Source organism: Gymnoscopelus microlampas (assembly GCF_963454915.1).
Source record: "Gymnoscopelus microlampas genome assembly, chromosome: 10".
NCBI lineage: Eukaryota > Metazoa > Chordata > Actinopteri > Myctophiformes > Myctophidae > Gymnoscopelus > Gymnoscopelus microlampas.
Window position 1 is genome coordinate 54,565,156 of NC_139947.1, and position 10,212 is coordinate 54,575,367.

The 10,212-nt window shown below is 38.8% G+C and overlaps 1 long non-coding RNA gene across 2 annotated transcripts in view; it reads right to left on the reverse strand.

Moving 5' to 3' along the window:
* Positions 1–10,143, reverse strand: part of LOC311053606 — a 60,713-nt gene extending 50,570 nt beyond the window's left edge. The window contains exons 1-3 of one of the 2 annotated variants that reach the window (XR_014601655.1): positions 10,106–10,143; positions 8,491–8,616; positions 6,336–7,001 (exon numbers count right to left, since the gene is read on the reverse strand). This is a non-coding gene — a long non-coding RNA (uncharacterized lncRNA). Of the gene's footprint in view, positions 1–6,290; positions 7,002–8,490; positions 8,617–10,105 lie in introns of those variants that run through there. The other variant, XR_014601656.1, reaches the window with a different exon arrangement.
* Positions 10,144–10,212: the final 69 nt, after the last annotated feature.

The window sequence follows — 10,212 nt, forward strand, 5'->3', positions numbered from 1 at the left end:
TGTGGTGTCAAGCACTGGTAAGAATCCTGTAAAATGCTCGTTGATAGTAGCTCCGACATCATCTTCACATGTCACGATGCGCAGTGACACAGAGAGCTGCTCTGTGTGTGAAACATCGGGGGTGCAGTCCATTATCACAGAGTAGTAATGTGACTTTTTCACTCTCTTTGTTACTTCTTTCAGTGTCTGGTCTGCAATGAGTGTGATTAACTCGTTTTGAATTGTTTTTCCCAGGTAGTGGTCAGCTATCTCTCTGCTCTCTGCTCGCCTGATGTGTTCACTCATCACTGGGTCGAACTCAGAAATCAGCTCCACTATACCTAAAAAGTTCCCATTATTTGGCTCATGTAGATTGGAATTATGGCCACGGAAGGCAAGGTTACTTTTGGCAAGGTGAAATACTATGGCAAGCAGCCTCTTCATTACTTCATTCCAGTGTGCCTTTTCTAACAGGTATAATTCTAGGTATTGATTGTCAATTGTGCTGTGCGTCTTCAGGCGCCTCTCAAGCTCTCGCCAGCTCTCCATATGGGCACGGTGCGCATTGGACTTCTCATGGTCTTTGAGAGTGAGAGTGAGTCTCTCCCATGTTCTAAAACCCCCGCATGTGAGACTATTACTTCGCTTGCCAAATAGGGTACAGCAGAAACAGAACACTGAATCGCATGATTGTGAATAAACTAACCATGACCTGCGAATGGTTTCTCCGTTTTGCATATGCATATAATATCTGTCCTTGGTAAAACGACGGCGTGATTTGCTTTTATCACCACCGCCGGCGCCATCTCCATCATTCTCTCCACCACCACGGCTCTGTGGAAAATCAATATCCTCTAACTGGACGGGACCTCTCCTAACAATATCGGCCCGTTGGTCACTGGTAATATACATTGGCCAGAGCGCCAGGTCGGTCTCTGTAAAGGGGATTTTCTCCCTGTTTGGAGTGGTGGTGGTGGTGTCGTCTTCCTCACCTGTCTCACAGTCACTCTCAGTTTCATTGTCATCATCATCATGATGGGGTTCGGCGGGTTCGGGTTCCTTATCGCCGCCATCTGTTTCACTTTCAGTAGTAGGATTCTCATTTAATTCTTTTTGATTGACAGCTACATCTTCTGGTTCGCTTGCACTGTTAGGCAGGAGGATAGAAGTTGTTTGGCTATCTGTAGTAGTAGTAGGCACAGACTGAGACTGCACAGTTATTTGTTGGCTATGGCTATCATCATCGCTAGATTCACCATGCTGTGATGATACTGAAGGACCGGGTGTTGCTGTTGTTGTAACAGCAGCCGTTGGCAAGTCTTTTTTTCGTGATTTTGAAGCAGTTGGACCAAAAAACGAGGTTAACTTTGGGAGGCTATCTTTTTGTTTTTCTCTCTTTTGTACGAGTTTACGCTTTGAAGCACCACTTGCATATGTGCGTTTCATTTTGCTGCTCACTGTCACCATTCACCGCAAGTTCCGCAACAAAACAACAACACATCAACACCGTCCTTGACTGACAGGTTGACAGCCGGTCAAAACAAACACCAGTGATTATTAGCTGCTGCCAACTAGTGGCGTGAGGCTGTCAGGCATCCAGGGGCCCCGGACTGGGATGCGGATGCGATGCGATCCGATCATGTGATTAAAAAAAAACTAATAATATTTGAAAAAAATATATATAATGATAATAACATTTGAAAAAAAATCAAAAAAAAATTTTTGAAAAAAAATTCCCCAGAAAAATTGGGGGCCCCTGAGGTTCGGGGCCCGTTTCAATTGAAACGGGTGAAACATGGGAAAGGCCGCCACTGGCTGTAGGTGGTTATGTTTAGCCCATTTGGTGAAGTTCTCCACCACACCTCTGTACTCCATGTCATTGTCCTCCGTGATGCAACCCACAATAGAGGAGTCATCTGAGAACTTCTGGAGATGGCATGTTCCAGATCTGAAGCTGAAGTCGGAAGTGTAGATAGTAAACAGGAAGGGTGACAGGACTGTTCCCTGAGGAACTCCAGTGCTACCCATTTCCACCCGGGACTGGCAGCCTTGTAGCCGGACATATTGTGGCCTCAGGGTGAGATAGTTTGTAATCCAGGCCACCATGTTGTTGTCCACCTGCATCGATGTAAGCTTCTCGGCAAGCAGCGGTGGCTGGATGGTGTTGAACGCACTGGAGAAGTCGAAGAACATGATCCTCACCGTGCTCCCCTTCTTCTCCATGTGAGAGTACGCCTTCTGCAGCATACAGATGATGGCATCCTCCACTCCAACCTTGGCACGGTAAGCGAACTGTAGAGGGTCCAGGGAGTCACTCACCAGAGGCCGTAGGTGCTGCAGAACTAGTCTCTCGAAGGTCTTCATGACGTGAGAGGTCAGTACCACTGGCCTGTAGTCATTAAGACTGCAAGATGTTTTCCACCGCTCTGGCACCTTCCTCAGTCTCAGCGAGAGGTTGAAGAGATGCTCGAACACAGGTGCCAGCTGTTCTGCACACGTCCTCAGCACCCTGGGACTGATGCCGTCCGGCCCTGCAGACTTGCCCTGGTGTAGCCTCTCCAGTTCCTTCTTCACCTGCTCAGAGGTCACAGTCAGTCCTGCATGGTGTGTGTGTGTGTGTGTGTGTGTGTGTGTGTGTGTGTGTGTGTGTGTGTGTGTGTGTGTGTGTGTGTGTGTGTGTGTGTGTGTGTGTGTGTGTGTGTGTGTGTGTGTGTGTGTGCTATGTAAAGCGTTAAAATAAAATCGCTACATAAATGCACCATTTCATTTGCTCCATTTAATGATAAATGATGAACATGATATAAGGATGAATAAATGACGTCTGACTGACCACAGGATCTCCTCTTCAGCTCTGCAGTAACGTTGTTATATCTGGACTGTATAGCCGGTCAGAACTGGACTGTATAGCCGGTCAGAACTAGACTGTATAGCCGGTCAGAACTAGACTGTATAGCCGGTCAGAACTAGACTGTATAGCCGGTCAGAACTGGACTGTATAGCCGGTCAGAACTAGACTGTATAGCCGGTCAGAACTGGACTGTATAGCCGGTCAGAACTAGACTGTATAGCCGGTCAGAACTAGACTGTATAGCCGGTCAGAACTGGACTGTATAGCCGGTCAGAACTGGACTGTATAGCCGGTCAGAACTGGACTGTAGCTGAAATAAAGCCTGACCGTACGGGGGTTGAGTCATATAAACTCATGCAGATTCACAATAGACCACCGAAGTCTGACGTAATTTACGCATCCTTTGTTTGTCTACCTGGTTCGCAGTTTTCCACCCCCATTCTGAATCCCATAGACGTATTTAATATCGTGTCAAATAAGAACTGTGTTCCAAAAATAAACAAATGACCCCGGTGGTTTGACTCTCATGGATATGAAACATCAACTGACGGTGAGAAAACGATAATGTTACTTCCGCCGAATTAGTTACATTTTCGCCAGAAACAGACTGTATCAAATATAAGTGACTGACTATCAAACGATACAGAACCTCCTCCCTGACAATATCGCCGAGACAGTTTGTTTATTTTTGGACCAAAATTCTTATATGAGACGATTCTATGATGACCCAATGTTATTCTCCATAGAGAAATGACTTTACGAACCTGGGGATGAACGAGTGACGTCAGGACTTCGGTGGTCTATGGAAGCTCTGAGAGGTTTAAAACTCTATTTGAAATCTTATGTGTGTTGAAGTTATCATGTTTTGTACATTTATACTTGTGTTTAACCATGCCAATGTAACTGACAGTGTTTGTAACTATAAGTTAATATCATTTGTTTTATTTCTCATAATAGGGCTGTATTTAAGTTAATTTGTTATGCATGCATTATTTATGTGTGTTTTAGCAATGCTTTTATTTTGAAGTGTCAAAGTCACGTTTGTGTGTCTCGTTGGTCTGCTCTCACGTGACTTGGATTCACAGGACTTTTGCATTAAGCAACAACAAGGTGCAGAAGCTCTGTTTCATGTTGGTTCATAAGAGACTGTCTTTTAACCGTGCATCCAAACTTTACTACAAAGGTATGTTACAATGCGGGTTGTGTTTTATTTGTTTGTTTCATGGGTTTTATATGTACTTATTACTGTTACTGCACTTCCAGAGTTTGTGGTGGTGCTGTGCAGCAGGACTGGTGGGAACCACAAACCACATACATGCACTTTAGAAAGAGTTTGAGGTAGGAGTTAACTTCTATGTTCATTGTGTTTGATAGCAACATAGAGGCTCATGTACATAATACTTTATTGCATTCACCCAGCATGGTGGTTTATGACTAAACCTACACTGTTTTGTGATGTTTAGATAATATGAAGCAACTACAAGAATCAAGCCCAAAGTCGCTGATTATATGCAGACATGGCAACACTGGTAAACAGGAAACCCCTTGATATTGAGTAATGGGAGATTCCATGTGTTTATGTAGGTGTTTGGCAACGGCTGTGAGCTGAGAGCTGCTGGTGGTACGATCAATGGACCATAGTAGCAGGTATGTGCACGCCATAGCAACGTAGTCATTCTAATTATTCTAATTATGAGAGAGCAGTTTATATGATCACTGAAAGAAGAGTATTCATGTACATGCCATCATCCTGTAGTCTATACATGGCTTCACGACCCGTTGTGAGCTTGTAGATCTGCTATTTTCAAAGGATTATAGATTGTAGATCTGCTATTTTCAAAGGATTATAGATTGTAGATCTGCTATTTTCAAAGGATTATAGATTGTAGATCTGCTATTTTCAAAGGATTATAGATTGTAGATCTGCTATTTTCAAAGGATTATAGATTGTAGATCTGCTATTTTCAAGTAGCCAAAGTTTAAATAGGGCTTGAGTGATTTGTAAGAATAATTCAAATCTACAAAGTAATTAGTAACTAAAGTTTTCAAATAATTGTAGTGGAGTAAAAGTACAATATTTGCCTCTGAGATGTAGTGGAGTAGAAGTAAAAGTACAGAAAATTGGAAATACTCCAGTAAAGTAAAAGTACCTCAAACTTGTACTGAAGTGCAGTACTTGAGTGAATATACTTAGTTACTTTACACCACTGCCACTGCCAGTAGCTATCAGGATTAGGGGTTCAACAATGAATCAATTTGATCTATTATACATATTTTTAAAAATCAATAATTTATCAAAGAGATTAATAATGTTGGGACATAATGTAACCCAGGCTTGAAATGACCCTGAATTTAAAATAGTTCATGGGATAAATAAATACCTTCATTTCAGTAGATTTATAAATAAATACCTTCATTTCAGTTGATTTATAAATAAATACCTTCATTTCAGTTGATTTATAAAGTGCTAAAAACTATTAAAAAGTGCCTTTTGGAATAACATCAATTTAAGTTATAAACATAAATATATATAAATATACCTAAAATGTTGCTTTAGTCTGTTTTAAAATGTAGAACAAGCTATTATATATGAAAGGAAAAAAAACACTGCAAAACAAATAACAAGGTGTCTTACAGGTTTCTGCTAAAGGTAAAAACTACCTGACTCTGTTGATTGCCTTCCTAAGTGAGCTTTGTATCTGACAATGTATAAAGTCACCAACTTTGAGACAGGATTGTGTTGTTTTAAAAACATGTTTTTGGGGGGTTTGAGTTGGTTTCTGCCCGACAACAGAGATTTACTTAAATATATATAAAGAAGAAATATATGAAGATACAAGTTTTCTGTATGACATCAGTATATAAATAATACAATACAATAAAATACATAATAATACAATGACAAATAATCATTACAATAAAAACAACAGACAAACAACAGTGCTTTAGAATGTGTCTTTATTGACAACATGAACATGAACATTACAGAAGCTCTTTAATGTAATGAATGTGTCTTTATTGACAACATGAACATGAACATTACAGAAGCTCTTTAATGTAAAGCTATCAGGACAGTGGTGGAAGAAGTACTCACAGGTTTTACTGAAGTAAAAGTACAAATACCATTTACAAGTACAAGTTACAATTGAGACATTTACACTCTATTCTATTACTCTATTACAAGTAAAAGGTCTGTAAAAGTACAAAAGTATTGTCATTAAAGCATACTTACAGTACTCTTTATGCAGAAGGGCCTATTTAACCTGTTTATATTTGTCTTAGAAAAATAGCAGATCTACAAGCTCATAATGTGATGCATTGCAGGACGTTGTGAGCTTGTAGATCTGCTATTTTGGAAGAGTTGAAGTATAACATTGTGCTTAAAATATATGTTTTGTTTTAGTAATCTAAATCTACACCTTAAAGTAATCAAATAATTGTAATGGAGTAAAAAGTATTGCCTCTGAGATGTAATGGACCCCAAATCAATATGTGTTTATCTGCAGACCCCCATCTGGGACCTCCATGAGAGTAGATTTGGTATTTGGTATTTTCTAAATTATTCCTCATGTTTCAAGACTTTCCAATGTATGTCTTTTTAAACAGCAGATCTACAGGCTCACAACACACCAGTGTGAGCTTGTAGATCATCATAAAATACTGGTTTAAATGCTTTATGTATTTACTTTGTCTTCCTATATTAACACGTTTAGCTGGGGACCCCCCGGAGGACCCCCGGACCCCACTTTGAGAAACACTGACATGAAGTATTGAGAAGGGGACATAATGAAGTCAAGTAAAAGTATCTCTAAATTGTACTCAAGTAGAGTATTTGAGTAAATGTACTCAGTGAGTTTCCAGCAGTGTCGGTAGCAGAGTTACAGAGAATAGAGCAGAAAACCACTGAATGTGTTGTGATTCTGTGTGTCATAATCATAGAGCCTGATGTTACTACCACCAGGTGTCTTCATGTACACTCTGTCTCTCTGCTCCAGCTCTATGATCACTCCATTAGACACGTATTCTAACCCAGCTCCTTGAGTTTTGTATCCATAGTTCTGAATGAGCAGCTGATTATTTTTATACATGTAGACCTGCACATACTTTGATGCATCATGGCCGCCTGCAGTGAATCTGAACTGATAAACTCCTTTCACAGGTGCGGAGAACTGACCTGGAACGCACACGTGCACACGCACACGCACGCACGCGCGCGCGCGCGCGCACACACACACACACACACACACACACACACACACACACACACACACACACACACACACACACACACACACACACACACACACACACACACACACACACACGGATCATGTTAACACTGTTAACTACTTAAAGGAGTAGTTCACCCAAAAAAAGTACTTATTTTCTATCAATTGCTCATGTTAATGAGCTTTACATAAAGGGATAATACACTTAAACATGTTTGGAGTCATTTTAACGTCTACCTGGTCAAATTACGTCTACCATCAAAGTATTGTCTCATTCCTCAGACAATAATTTATTAATTTGGGTAGGAGACACAAAGGAGTCTCTTTGAGTCTCCTAACGGATACACCAAACCGCTCATCAAATTATTGTCTCAGGAATGAGACAAAAACTAAAAACTGTATTCAAGGCTTCATTGTGTAATTGATAGTCATTTTTGGGCGAACTATTCCTTTAAGCTCTATATTTTTTTAAAGGAAAAAGTGTTCTAATAAATCTGATCTACAAGCTCACAACGGGCCACAAAGCAACATGTTGTAAATGTTGTAAATGTGATATTTTTGAAGTGTTTGAACATTTTAGCCTGTAATGACACAGCAGAGTTAACCCTTCACATGCTGTTACTGATGTTTTCACAGAGATGTAAGTTGTATCATTAGTTGGTGAGAGATAATTGATTGTGTAAAGCTCATTAACATAATTAACTGGATATTTCACCTTCAAGCATGTTTGGCTCATTTTAACGTAATTTACCAGACACGCCCCCTTCCTACAGTACAAACCCATTGTAACTTCAAACTCCATTTTAAACCTGTTTGACTCATTGAAAACACCAGTCCTTGGTTTTATTTTAGTTTTTCATTATTAATTTATTCTTTAATTTTCCCAGATTTTTTTTTAATCAAGCAACTTAAAACTATCTGTGGTTTTCACAAAAGCCCAAGTAGACGTTAAAATGACCCCAAACATGTTTGATAGTGAATTATCCCTTTAATCACTTAATGTAAAGCTCATTAACATAATTAATGTAATCACTTAAAGGGTAAGTGATATGTTTTTGTTAACATAAGCGTTAAATAGCTCTATATTGAGAATAATAATCATCAAACTTGAAAATGTATTTTCAGTTTATTAAAGAGCTGGAGAGATGAGGAGACCCCTGTTACTGAACAAACAATGATTACTATCACAATATAGAGCTATTTAACACTGTTACTGAACAAACACTATAGCAATGATTACTATCACAATATAGAGCTATTTAACACTGTTACTGAACAAACAATGATTACTATCACAATATAGAGCTATTTAACACTGTTACTGAACAAACACTCTATAGCAATGATTATTATCACAATATAGAGCTATTTAACCTTTTAACAGAACACTTTAATGTAAAGTTAATTAACATAATTAACTTAATCATCACCTACCTGTAGATGTACTGTAGGCGTTGCCGATGTTAGAGTGAACTCTCTGATAAACCAGAGTTGTAGTAGAACTATATCCAATATGTCCAGAACCCAGATAATAAGCAGAGAAGGCCACCTTTGGTTGGTCTGTCAACACAGGAGCATTATCACATTATTATATGATTATAAAAGCATATATTATACTGTTAATGATCATATTATTTATATTACTATGAAAGCATATCTTATACTCTTACTCATAGATTGGTGAAGCAATAGGAAGCGACGCATGAATCCGGGCGGCTGGGTTTGGACCCGCCCTTCAAGACCATCGATTGGCCTCGTTCTTTCAGTCTAATCCGATACTGACGTATCGGATTAATATTCTCATAATTTTTGTGTCATGTAGATCAACTATAGCAGCTTATAGCAGCTAATAGCAGCTTGTAGATCTGACATTTTTATTACTATTTCCACTTTTGCTCAAGTAATTCAGATTTTAGGACTCCTAAGAGTGTTTATAACTTTCACTCCACAACAATGCAAAGACAAATATTGTACTTTTGACTCCACTACATTTCTAGAGAAGGCTGTTTTCTCAGCTCCAAGAATTGTAGAACACATTTATTGACTCTAAAACTGGTGAGTCAAACTGCACAACCAATATTTAAATGTGTAGCCATGATTCTCTGTTTTCATGAACTAATACTAAACTAAAATGCCCCCCAAAAAACAAATTACTAGTTTTCGGTCAAATTCAGCCACATGTTATACTATTAATAATAATAAAAAACAAGACAAAGTAATATCAACAACATAGAATATTTGCTATCTAGTGGTATTGTCTAGTCCATTGGTCTTCAAATTGGGGACCCCCAGGGGTCCTTCAGGGGGGTACCAGGGAGTCCCCAGCACAGAGTGCCGCGCTATGAGCTTGTAAATCTGCTATTTTTGAAAAATCGAGATTTATATATATATATATATATATATATATATATATATATATATATATATATATATATATATATATATATATATATATATATATATATATATATATAAAAAAAAATAAGTAAACATTTGTAACTCAAATCTTTGCTTCTGGAGGTCCCTGGGACAAAATATATTTTGCCAAATATATATCATTTTGAGGGTCCTTGACATGAAAAAGATTGAGAACCACTGGTCTAGTCGTAGTGTATGGAAACTAATGAAGAACCTGTGAGATATGTTACACTCCACGCTTCACTTCACTTCACAGTTCTGGATTGGAAAGTCATTATACTTATAAAATAACAGATGTAAGAGCTGATAACGCATGGATAACAATGATAATAATAATAAAATAAACACCGCACCCGACCGGAAGGGTCGTGAAAGCGCGGCTTACGGTCGAGCGCATTCAAAAAACAGTTACCACTTCATCTGTATGACAGCAGGCTGCCTTCTAACCAGTTTAGACCAGTTAACACTTCATCTGTATGACAGCAGGCTGCCTTCTAACCAGTTTAAACCAGTTAACACTTCATCTTTATGACAGCAGGCTGCCTTCTAACTTTGACACATCATTGCTCTTTGGAACTTTTAACTAGGGATAACATGACATGTTTGCTAAAAGTGCTAATAGTAATAATACCTGTTATGAGTCTGCTCACGTTCTCCACTCGATGGTCACTTACATTCAGCCTCATCTCAACGATGGACAGCTGAGCTGAAATAATTACAACATTAAATCACTCATTA